Source organism: Mangifera indica, chromosome 5, assembly GCF_011075055.1.
Source record: "Mangifera indica cultivar Alphonso chromosome 5, CATAS_Mindica_2.1, whole genome shotgun sequence".
NCBI lineage: Eukaryota > Viridiplantae > Streptophyta > Magnoliopsida > Sapindales > Anacardiaceae > Mangifera > Mangifera indica.
The window spans coordinates 3,445,638-3,458,984 of NC_058141.1; the positions used below are offsets into that span (position 1 = coordinate 3,445,638).

At 32.4% G+C, this 13,347-nt stretch overlaps 1 pseudogene; it reads right to left on the reverse strand.

Annotated features, from left to right (window-relative positions):
- Window positions 1-9,458: 9,458 nt before the first annotated feature.
- On the reverse strand, window positions 9,459-12,541 carry LOC123216319 (annotated as a pseudogene).
- Between the last annotated feature and the right edge of the window lie 806 nt (window positions 12,542-13,347).

Consider the following 13,347-nt stretch of genomic DNA (forward strand, 5'->3'; position numbering starts at 1 on the left):
GGTAATAATATAGGTGCTTAATTGTATTTTTGACTATAGAGTCGAACCCAAAATTTTCAATCTCTACGCTTGTGATTACACACCGATTTGTATTTATTTCAAATCCATCATGGTTTAATTGAATTTTATATGTTAGAAACAAGGCATTCAAAGTCATGAATACTACGATTACAAGATTCATGACTTATTCAAGGTGGAATTGCAAAATTAAATGATTTTACTTGGCTTATTCAATAAACATTACGAAGTTAGAGAACTTTTCAACCACTTCAATGGATTATACTTTTAATCAAAATGTCCTCATATTTTTTTAATATTTCTTTAAACGTTTATATTTATCTAACATTTCATTTAAAACTCTCGTATATTGTCTTGTAACAAAATGTTCTTATATTTTATTAAAATGTCTCTATATATTCATAATATTTTATTTAAAACCTTTATACATTATTTATTATCAAAATACCTCCCATATTTTTCTAACACTTCATTTAACCTCTTTTATTTATGTAACATTTCATTTAATACTCATATATGTTGTTTGTATCAAGATGTCTCTATATGCTTATAACATTTCATTTAAAACCTTCATAAATTGTTTAATATTAAAATACTCTCATATTTTTCTAATATTTTATTTAACCCTTTATATTTATTTAGTTTATATCAAAATGTCTCTATATATTTCTAAAATTTCACTTGAAACCCTTATATATTGTTTAGTATCAAAATATCATTATATTTTTCTAACATTTTTTTAGCCCCCTATATTTATCTAACATATTTTTAACACCCTCATATATTGTCTTATGTCAAAATATCTCTCATTTTTCTTACATTTTATTTAAAACTTTCGTACATTGTTTATATCAAAATATCTTCCATATTTTTTAACATTTATTTAACCCCTTGATATATTATCAAATGTCCAAAAACCCTTTTATATAATATACGAACTAGATTTAATAAATAAAATTAAGTTTTGGGTTAAAATTCGTATAAATACCTTATTCTTACGAACTGATTTTTTTTTTTGAATTTAAAAGTACGAATTTTCTTTCTTTTGAACAAATCCACTCTATCAAATATTGAGTAAAATTGAAAGTGAGAGTAAGAATTTAAATAATGTGAGAAAAATATGAGAATGAGTGTTTATATAAAAATGGTGAAAAGTAGTTTTAACATTTTAAAAAAATTTGGAATATTTTTGTTTAAAACTTTGAAAATAGGGTATTTTTACTTAAAAAATAAAAAATAAATATTTTTGTTTAATTTAGAATAAGACGAGGTATTTAGCTTAATTTCCCCTTTTCCTTAAATAATTATATCTTTTCTTTCACATTCTGAGGGTGGAATTCTTAAATTTTTGTGTATAAATTATTGCATATAAAATAAATCATTATCAGGTGAATTTCCAGCAAATGACAACCCAATTACTCAAATTAATCATATTTTAAAATCTCAGTTATTCTCTTCGTGTTGAATATTCAACCACCGTATGAATCTCCGAATATTCCATCTTTCAAATCACATACCAGAATTAACGAAAATTCAAAGTTGGCAGATTCTACTTTTCGTCCGAATTATAAGTAAATGGACAACCTAAACCCCAATTCAGACTGTGGTTAAGGGTAGATTTGAGTAGAATCTATTAAAACTTTTCGATTCAAACAAATTTAAATTTAAATTAAAAATGGGATAATCTTAATTTAAATTTCAATTGAATCAACTCAGTTTTGTTAGACAATTAATTAAAAATGTGATTAGTCCATAATTTAAGAAAATTAAGTCTCATATTAATTTTGTTAGACAATTAATTAGATAAAAAACCGAAGAATTATTTTGCTTTTGAGAGTAATACCATGGATTTAAAACCTGAATGGGACTAACCAGTTGAACCAATCTATGGGACTTGGGGTGCCCTAAAATCGGTTTAGTATTTGGACTAAGGAGAACTATAACTAATAATATATTTGAGCTAAACTAAGCTTGAACTTGGTATAATTCAAATTCAAATTGACTTAAAAAACTAGGCTCAAGTTCAACAAATTTTCTTAAAACTAATTTGAACTCAGCTTGACTTAAGGGAAGGTAAACTCAAGTTTAATTGCATTATTGAGTTAAGTTAGAGTTGAACTTAACTCAATTTTATAATGAAATCAAAATCAACTAAAACAACGTTATTTTTATGTGTATTAATTAAATCAACCTTGTTTTGATTAATTTGAATTAAACTCTTTCAAACTCACAAACTTGACAACTTGAACATCTTCAACTCAGGATCAAACTCAACAATACAATACCCTTTCGTCTTGAACTTAAACTCGCCTAAGTTGAGTTTGTATTGAGTTCATTTTAATTGAGTTAACAATTTAGCATAAGTTAATTCAAACTTAAACCCACCCTTAAGATAGTCAAACCATTAGACTCTGGCCCAGTCAAACCTAGTTGCTGACATTAGCACGAAATTTTTTTTTTCAAAGCCAAGACTCGAGCAACCTTTGCATAAGGTGGACAGAATCACAAGACCACACGAAAGTTTTTTCTTCTTTTAATTTAACCTATCTTTTGTATTTTATAAAGAAGATAAAAAATTTTGCAATAAAACAATTCAAATGATATATTTAATAATTATTTATATAAAATCATTTTTAATATTATTTTAATCAATTATTTATATAATTCATCAATTCGACCACTGATTGGGTTGGACCACTTCCCTCATCAGGTCGTTGTTTGAGCCAACATTGAAAATATTAACCAATACTACATTACAAACGGTGGATAATACATATATAAACAAATTGGACGTATCATATAATTTGGTGATTTAATTATTATTCAATCACATAATAACATATAAATTTATTTTCATATGTCAGTATCCAGTCATCTGGACATAAAATATTACAGTTAGTTAAACAAGGCTAATAAAACCCATAATTTTAATTAATAGAGACAAATGTGAAATTGACTGGGAAATTAAAAGGCAGAGACCCATGTCAATTTTCTTGAACTCAATTGACAGTCAAGTTCACTAGGCTTAAAAGCAAGTGTGAAATCTGAAATACAAAGAAAGAAAATCGTTCAACACCATACAATAATTTATTTGACTGAGACTAATTGACATCTTTCTTGTCCTCGGTCTTTGTACAAAGTAAGGGACTTGCCATCATCAATCATGAGCTGTTAAATTTCTGGGAAATCCTTCATCTTTGCTTCAAACATGTCAAAAATGTGGGACGAAGGTAGGAGACCAAAGTGAGCACAACAAAGGCATGTGAAATCTCCCAAAATCAGTTGTTGACAGAATGTTTTATGCATGCATTCTTACTATTATGATGTTGCAGATTGTACAGAGAAAAAATGTTTCAGAAATACAACTATAGCGTATTGCGTAACATGACTCTAAAGTTGACAAATTCACACCATTAGGGTAGTCTAAACTAGAGGGTACAGAAAAAATGACTTGTCATAGATGTGGTGAAAATTTCTATCATATCATAGTGTTGATATTGATCTAGATGTGCGAAGACTCGTCCAGTAATTCATATTTTACTGTGTTGAGAAACGATGCATATAAACTTGGTGAAATCTCTATCAAAGATTTGCTTGTGAAACTCTAAAGCGAATCCAATTTCAGAAATGTATGACAAAAACTCAGATTTCATGAACAAACATGTATTTACAGCTTTACTATAATGAAGTGCAAACAAAAGCATCAAATACAAAGTTTTCAGTTCTATACTTCTTTGTAGAACTAAGATAATTTACATTTGGATGAAATAAAAAACCAGAAATTAACGAAACAGGGAAATTATGAAGGTTTACCTTATCTTTATCTTTGTTAAGGCAATGCGGGAAGCATTTGTTCCGTAACAGATGCCAAACCCTGCATCAACCGAATGATTTCTACAGTATCATCCAGATAATACTTGGCCTTGCTGGGTTTTCGACCAACTGTACATGCAAAAACTTCTGCCCTGGGAGCAATGGATGGCCCAGCCATGTAACTGATTATTACCTCAAACACGTCCCCTATGCACGGAACGAAATCTGGTGACATTGCCCTTTCTTGCATGGTGGAAAGTAGTGTAAAACATGTATATGGTCTCTATCTAAACATATATATACTGAGTATGTAAGATAGAAACCAAAAACTAAAATTTGCGGAATATTAATCACTAACTTCTGGCTATTGCTTGACGATTTGATGCAGAATAATCGTTTGGAAATTGCTTGCAAAATTTTGTCTTCCAGGTGATTTTCTTTTTCTCACAAAATAGTGTATATTTTAATCAGGAAAAAGCTCACCCAGGGACCCTCTTTGTCACCTTAAAAATCAACATTCTACCATCAAGAATGCTACGGAAAAGGTGTGGAGTTATGACATGAAAGTTACAGATCATAATGCATGGGAAGTTACTGCATGAAGCAGTTACGTGGAAACGAAAACGAAACTGACATTCTCCCACTTGGTCTGTGACCCATGAATGCACATACTGAAGTAAAGAAATAAAATACATGAATCATGACAATAAGTCCTCTAAGAACGAGTATTATTTTCTATGTATCACAATGTATTCATTTCTTTATAACTTAATGAATAAACCTTATGTTTATTCTAGGTCCAAATTTGATTATTTTCTCAACCAAAATGTGCACGTAAAAATGAAAAAAATTAATCAATTGAAAAACTGAATAATTTTATCATAGAAAATGTACATACATCAAATCACATGATGAAACCCACTCCCATCACAATTACAATATGAGACCAACTCTCATTCGTTCTACATGATCCTTAAAACTCTTTGGTGGCATGCCTTTTGTCAAAGGATCGACAATCATCAATTCATTGTTAATGTGTTCAATGACCACTTTATTCTCTTTTACACGTTCTTTAATGGCTAAATACTTAATGTCGATATGTTTACTTCGACTACTACTTTTATTATTTTTAGCCAAGAAAACAGTAGCTGAATTGTCACAATAAATTTTTATTGGCTTAGAAATAGAATCTATAATCCTAAATCCAGATATGAAACTCTTCAACCATACACCATGTGATGTAGCCTCAAAACAAGAAACGAACTCAGCCTCCATGGTAGATGTAGCAATCAATGACTGCTTAACACTCCTCCAAGATATGGCTCCGCCGGCAAACAAGAAAATATATCTAGATGTTGATTTTCTTGAATCAACACAACCAGCAAAATCCGAATCAGAGTAACCAACTATCTCTAAATTATCGGTTCGTTTATATGTAAGCATTTATTCTTTGGTCCCTTGAAGGTACTGCATCACTTTCTTTGCAACTCTCTAGTGGTCTATACCTGGGTTACTCTGATATCTTCCTAACATCCCAACAGCAAATGCAATGTCAGGTCTTGTGTAAATCTGAGCATACATAAGTCTTCCAACAGTTGAAGCATAAGGAATGTTCTACATTTGTTCCTTTTCAAGTTCATTTTTAGGGCATTGGTTCAAATTGAACTTATCACCCTTCACAATTGGTGCTATACTTGGTGAACAATCTTTCATCTGAAATCTCTCTAAAACTTTGTTGATATAGGTTTCTTGAGATAGACCTAGTATGCCTTGAGGTATGTTCCTATAAATCTTAATGCTAATGACATAAGACACCTCACCCATATCTTTCATATCAAAGTTTTTAGAGAGAAATTGTTTCACCTCATAAAGCAACCCTTTATCATTGGTTGCAAGTAATATATCATCCACATATAGAACAAGGAAACAAATTTTACTCCCACTGACCTTTTGGTATATACATTGATCCATGATATTCTCTTCAAAACCGAATGAAGAGATAACCTCATAGAATTTCAAATACCATTGACGGGATGCTTGTTTCAATCCATATATGGACTTCTTAAGCTTGCACACCAAATGCTCACCATCACTAGAGGAGAATCCTTCAGGTTGTTTCATATATACCTCTTCCTCTAAATCTCCATTGAGGAATGTTGTTTTTACATCCATTTGATGCAGTTCTAAGTCAAAATGGGCTACTAATGTCATTATAATACGAAAAGAATCTTTTTTAGATACAAGAGAAAAAGTCTCCGTGTAATCGATTCCCTCATTTTGAGTGAAACCCTTAGCAATGAGTTTTGCTTTATATCTCTTGATGTTACCTAATGAGTCTTTCTTTGTTTTAAATACCCATTTACACCCAATGACCTTTGCCTCATTAGGTAACTTGACAAGATCCCAGACTCCATTACTCTTCATAGATTCCATCTCATCTTTCATAGCATTGCACCACAAAATGTTCTTATATTTCATTAAAATGTCTCTATATATTCTTAACATTTTATTTAAAACCTTTATACATTGTTTATTATCAAAATACCCCCCATATTTTTCTAACACTTCATTTAACATTTTTTTATTTATCTAACATTTTAGTTAATACTATCATATGTTGCTTATATCAAAATGTCTCTATATACTCATAACATTTCATTTAAAACCTTCATAAATTGTTTAATATTAAAATGCTCTCATATTTTTCTAACATTTTTTTAACCCCCTATATTTATCTAGTTTATATCAAAATGTCTCCATATATTTCTAAAATTTCGTTTGAAACCCTCATACATTGTTTCGTATCAAAATATCCCCATATTTTTCTAACATTTTTTTAACCCCCTATATTTATCTGCCATCTTTTTAACACCCTCATATATTGTCTTATGTCAAAATGTCTTTATATTTTTCTTACATTTTATTTAAAACTTTCATATATTGTTTATATCAAAATACCTTCCATATTTTTTAACATTTATTTAACCCCTTGATATATTATCAAATGTCCAAAAACCCCTTTATATAATATACGAACTAGATTTAATAAATAAAATTAAGTATTGGGTTAAAATTCGTATAAATACCTTATTCTTACGAATTGATTTTTTTATTTGAATTTAAAAGTACGAATTTTCTTTCTTTTGAACAAATCCACTGTATCAAATATTGAGTAAAATTGAAAGTGAGAGTAAGAATTTAAATAATGTGAGAAAAATATGAGAATGAGTATTTATGTAGAAATGATGAAAAGTAGTTTTAACATTTTTAAAAAATTTGGAATATTTTTGTTTAAAACTTTGAAAATAGGGTATTTTTACTTAAAAAAACAAAAATAAATATTTTTGTTTAATTTAGAATAAGACAAGGTATTTAGCTCTTCGTGTTGAATATTCAACCACTGTATGAATCTCTGAATATTCCATCTTTCAAATCACATACCAGAATTAACGAAAATTCAAAGTCGGCAGATTCTCCTTTTCGTCCGAATTATAAATAAATGGACAACCTAAACCCCAATTCAGACTGTGGTTAAGGGTAGATTTGAGTAGAATCTATTAAAACTTTTCAATTCAAACAAATTTAAATTTAAATTAAAAATGGGATAATCTTAATTTAAATTTCAATTGAATCAACTCAATTTTGTTAGACAATTAATTAAAAATGTGATTAGTCCATGATTTAAGAAAATTAAGTCTCATATTAATTTTGTTAGACAATTAATTAGATAAAAAACCGAAGAATTATTTTGCTTTTGAGAGTAATACCATGGATTTAAAACCTGAATGGGACTAACCAGTTGAACCAATCTATGGGACTTGGGGTGTCCTAAAATCAGTTTAGTATTTGGACTAAGGTGAACTATAATTAATAATGAATTTGATCTAAATTAAGCGTGAACTTGGTATAATTCAAGTTCAAGTTGATTTAAAAAACTAGGCTCAAGTTCAACAAATTTTCCTAAAACTAATTTGAACTGAGCTTGACTTAAGGGAAGGTAAGCTCAAGTTCAACTGTATTATTGAGCTAAGCTAGAGTTGAGTTTAACTCAATTCCATAATCAAACCAAAATGAATCAAAACGACGTTATTTTTATGTGTATTAATTAAATCGATCTTGTTTTGATTAATTTGAATTAAACTCTTTCAAACTCACAAGTTTGACAATTTGAACATCTTCAACTCAAGATCAAGCTCAACAATACAATACCCTTTCGTCTTGAACTTGAACTCACCTAAGTTGAGTTTGTACTGAGTTCAATTTAATTGAGTTAACAATTTAGCCTAAGTTAATTCAACTTAAACCCACCCTTAAGATAGTCAAACCATTAGACTCTGGCCCAGTCAAACCTAGTTGCTGACATTAGCACAAATTTTTTTTTTTTCAAAGCCAAGACTCGAGCAACCCTTGCATAAGGTGGACAGAATCACAAGGCCACATGACAGTTTTTTCTTCTTTTAATTTAACCTATCTTTTGTATTTTATAAAGAAGATAAAAAATTTTGCAATAAAACAATTCAAATGATATATTTAATAATTATTTATATAAAATCATTTTTAATATTATTTTAATCAATTATTTATATAATTCATCAATTCGACCATTGATTGGGCTGGACCATTTCCCTCATCAGGTCGATGTTTGAACCAACATTGAAAATATTAACTAATACTACATTACAAATGGTGGATAATACATATATAAACAAATTAGACGTATCATATAATTTGATGATTTAATTATTATTTAATTACATAATAACATATAAATTTATTTTTATATGTCAGTATCCAATTATCTGGACATAAAATATCACAGTTAGTTACATAAGGCTAATAAAACCCATAATTTTAATTAATAGAGACAAATGTGAAATTGACGGGGAAATCAAAAGGCAGAGACCCAAGTCAATTTTCTTGAACCCAATTGACAGTCAAGTTCACTAGGCTTAAAAGCAAGTGTGAAATCTGAAATACAAAGAAAGAAAATCGTTCAACACCACCATACAATAATTTATTTGACTGAGACTAATTGAAATCTTTCTTGTCCTCGGTCTTTGTACAAAGAAAGGGACTTGCCATCATCAATCATAGCTCCCAAATTCCACAATCATGAGCTGTTAAATTTCTGGGAAATCCTTCATCTTTGCTTCAAACATGTCAAAAATGTGGGACGAAGGTAGGAGACCAAATTGAGCACAACAAAGGCACGTGAAATCTCCCAAAATCAGTTGTTGACAGAATGTTTTATGCATGCATTCTTACTATATGATGTTGCAGATTGTACAGAGAAAAAATGTTTCAGAAATACAACTATAGCGTATTGCGTAACATGACTCTAAAGTTGACAAATTCGCACCATTAGGGTAGTCTAAACTAGAGGGTACAGAAAAAATGACTTGTCATAGATGTGGTGAAAATTTCTATCATATCATAGTGTTGATATTGATCTAGATGTGCGAAAACTCGTCCAGTAATTCATATTTTACTGTATTGAGAAACAATGCATATAAACTTGGTGAAATCTCTATCAAAGATTTGCTTGTGAAACTCTAAAGCGAATCCAATTTCAGAAATGTATGACAAAAACTCAGATTTCATGAACAAACATGTATTTACAGCTTTACTATAATGAAGTGCAAACGCAATTATCAAATACAAAGTTTTCAGTTCTATACTTCTTTGTAGAACTAAGATAATTTACATTTGAATGAAATAAAAAACCAGAAATTAAAGAAACAAGGAAATTATGAAGGTTTACCTTATCTTTATCTTTGTTAAGGCAATGTGGGAAGCATTTGTTCCGTAACAGATGCCAAACCCTGCATCAACCGAATGATTTCTACAGTATCATCCAGATAATACTTGGCCTTGCTGGGTTTTCGACCAACTGTACATGCAAAAACTTCTGACCTGGGAGCAATGGATGGCCCAGCCATGGAACTGATTATTACCTCAAACATATCCTCATCAGATCGGTCGTCCCCTATGCACAGAACGAAATCTGGTGACATTGCCCTTTCTTGCATGGTGGAAAGTAGACGTTTTGCTACAAGCCCTTTGCTTACACCCTGTTCGCATGTAAACAATGTTTAATTCAGCCTCTCAGGATAGCAGCTTAATCTGATTTCAGGCAAATCCAATTTTCCAGAATAGTATATTGCTCATTGATATGACATATATAATGCAGATAATGTCCCATATTTACAAGAAAAAATGTGGATCAGAAAATAAAGTGACAGTTCAACTTGATAATGGGATACGTGAATCAAACCTGTGGCTTAACCTCCACGAGATTCTGCCCGTTCTTGAGTGTAACTGGTTCATTAGCAAGCACGTTTTGGAGATGATCAAGAAGCTCCTTAGCTTGGCATGAGCCAAAATCTGGATCCGCATCCTCGTAACACCAGCCAAGGGGAGTTTCTTTGTCTTCAATGGTTGATCCATCAGTTGTTTCAGTGTAGAGCTTCGTTACGGGCTCAGCTACCTGCTTCCAACTACTATCTGCTACTGGTATACAAGTCTCCCATTCTTCATCTTGACTTAACCTGAAACCACAGAGTTGTCGGTGTCAAAACTCTTGTAGTAGTATACATAAAAGTTCAAAATAGACAGCAGATATATACAATTCACCTTAGAAAGTAACCATGTTCTGCAGCAATTCCTAACTTCTCACAAGGAGAAAACCATTCAGCAAGTGCCTTTCGACTTTTTCCACTATCAAGGAAAACAATGTTCTTATCTCTAGACAAACTATTTAGGATTTCAATAGTTTTAGCGTTTGGGTTCTTATCGATTGTGCCCTGAGGCATCAATGTACCATCATAGCCTAGAAGAATAGCCCTAGTGGTAGTTCTCTTGTAAGCTGACACTATGTGTTCCATTGATAGCTTCCTGAAGCTCTGGTCAAGTGCCACAATTCTAAAGCTTAACCCAAACCCAATACCCCAGCACCTGCGCTGCTCATGTTCAAGACAAGTCCTCTCCAAACTTGTAGGAAACTGTGTGCCCAATATCCAACATCATGGGTACTGACATCTGTAATGCTTCTCATGCCTGAGCTGTTTTTCTTGGTCTTTCAATCCATTGCATCTGCCACTGCATCAATATTCCATGGATTCACATGTATTGCGCCGCTCAAGGATGGAGAGCAGCCAATGAATTCAGATACAAGCAACATAGTTTTCTTTGTGGAAGATGGCTCCAACCCAAAACCTTATCCAATATCTCATTCCCTTGCCGACTTATTATGTACTCATATGGTATCAAATTCATGCCATCCCTAACTGCAGTTACCAAACAACACTCTGCAACGACATATTACGCAATTCTCTCATAAAACTTAAGTGGCTCATCTATCAATACAACAGGCTCATATCCAGGTTTCCCAAAAGTTCCATTTATTCGCTCCACCGTTGAGTGTGTCCCTGCTTGCACCTCTTTGACATCTTTTCCTCTGCCCAGGATTTGCTATCTGCACCAGCACTACCTTTCCCTGCCACTCTGGATGTTGAACAAGCAACTGTTCTATTGCCGATAACTTCAAACTTATACCCTTAAATATGTCCATATCATCCACTCTAAGCAACATTATTCTACCCTGATCATAAAATTGCTTGATTAGTTCAGCAACTTTTGCCTTGGTCTCAGGAAGGCTCAAAACCGACTGAAGCTGACCCATGTGAATACCCACTGGAAGAATCTTGATACTGACAGTCCTACCATAGTATTCAAGGCCTATATAACCTCTCTTGGATTCATAGGTAAGACCAAGCATTCGACTACAACAGGACAAGAAATGTCGAGCATAATCAAAAGTATGGAACCCAATTAAATCTGAATTCAACAGGACTCGCAAAAGTTCTTCCCTAATTGGCAATGTCTTGTAAATCTCTGACGAAGGGAATGGGCTATGCAGAAAAAACCCAAGCTTCACCCTCTTGAATCTCTTCCTCAAGAAAGTCGGTAACCCCTGCAAATGATAGTCATGTACCCACACAGAATCATCTTCCGGGTTAATCACCCCCATTATCCTATCCGCAAAAATCTTATTAGCTGAAACATATGCTTGCCACAACGACCGATTAGACCTACCACCAAGGTCTGGCGATAAAGGTAACATGTAATGAAACAAAGGCCATAATTGTTGCTTACAGAACCCACGATAGTACCGGCTAAAAAGATCTTGTGGGAGAAAAACTGGCATGCATTTATAGGTTTCTAAAAGTATTTGCGACACCTCTTCTTGTTCATTCATATGAATCTCTTCCTTCAAACAGCCAACATGTATAACTTCAATGTCATCATCCCCTAATCCGTCTTTCAGTTGGAGGAGAAGCGAATTCTCATCTCAACTGAAAATCCAACCCGTACTACCCTTACCACAGTCCGATTTTCGTTGCGCCCTAATAGGCAACTGATTGGCCACAATTATGATTCTTTCTCGTTGAACTGACGATGATGACGGATCAGAGCAAACACTCTCAGATGGATCATCATCGATGTCAGACATGATTCCAGCTACAGTCATAACTCGTGGAATTCTCCAGCTCATTCGGCCAAACGATGGAGACTCACCAGAGGCAAGCTCCAACAGATTAGAATATGATCTTGACACCATTTTTTCTTGGTTTTCCAATAACAAAACTAATCAGACACTTATTTCACTTTACCAAGTAGACAAAATTAAACAACTCCCATTAAAAGGTAAACTTTCAGAGTAACAATCTTCCCTTCTCCGCTAACTCAAAAACAAGATGAGCACTAGCTAAGTTGTTATAAGGGAACTTACATTAAATGCCTTAAATTAAAGGACTCTAAGCGAAATTATCCAAAATAATTAGGGTAAAGCAAAAATGTCTTTTTTTATGAAATGACCAAATTGCCCTTATATAAACCAAGAATTTTACATATTTTCCTCATTATTTTCCCACGGTTTCACTGTACAAATTCAAAGAATTTCGCGTCTCCCACAGTCATCCCACGGGTGTTTCACGGACGAAGCGATTTTCATGTTTTTCGACGATAAAGAATAGCAAAAAAGGTTAGTACCTTTTTCCTATTGTTGTTTGAATCAATTTATTGTTAAGATTATTAAGATTTGAGGGAGATTTTGAGATTTGAAATTTTAGGATTTCGATTTTGAACAATGCATAAAATATTTTGATTCTTGGTTATTTTGATTGAATTTCTTGAGGGGTTTTGTGTTATAGAATATGTACATTTGATTTGTGTTAAAATTGGAGGCAAAAATGATGATTTTTGGGTCGAAAAAGGGGTTAGAATAGTCAATGCTCATGTTCGTGGGAACAGTGGATAACACGGTCAAGAGGAATTCTCCTACAATCAGGAGAGACTGACCGTGGGTTAGGGGCAAAGTAGCTTTTTCAAAATATTAGGGAGCTGGGGGAGAGCGATTAGTCCACTGGGGGTCTTTGAAAATTTTACATGAGACAGTGCGCTAATGTCATGAAAACAGTGGATTAGGGGAAATTTATATTTTTTAAACTGCAGGGG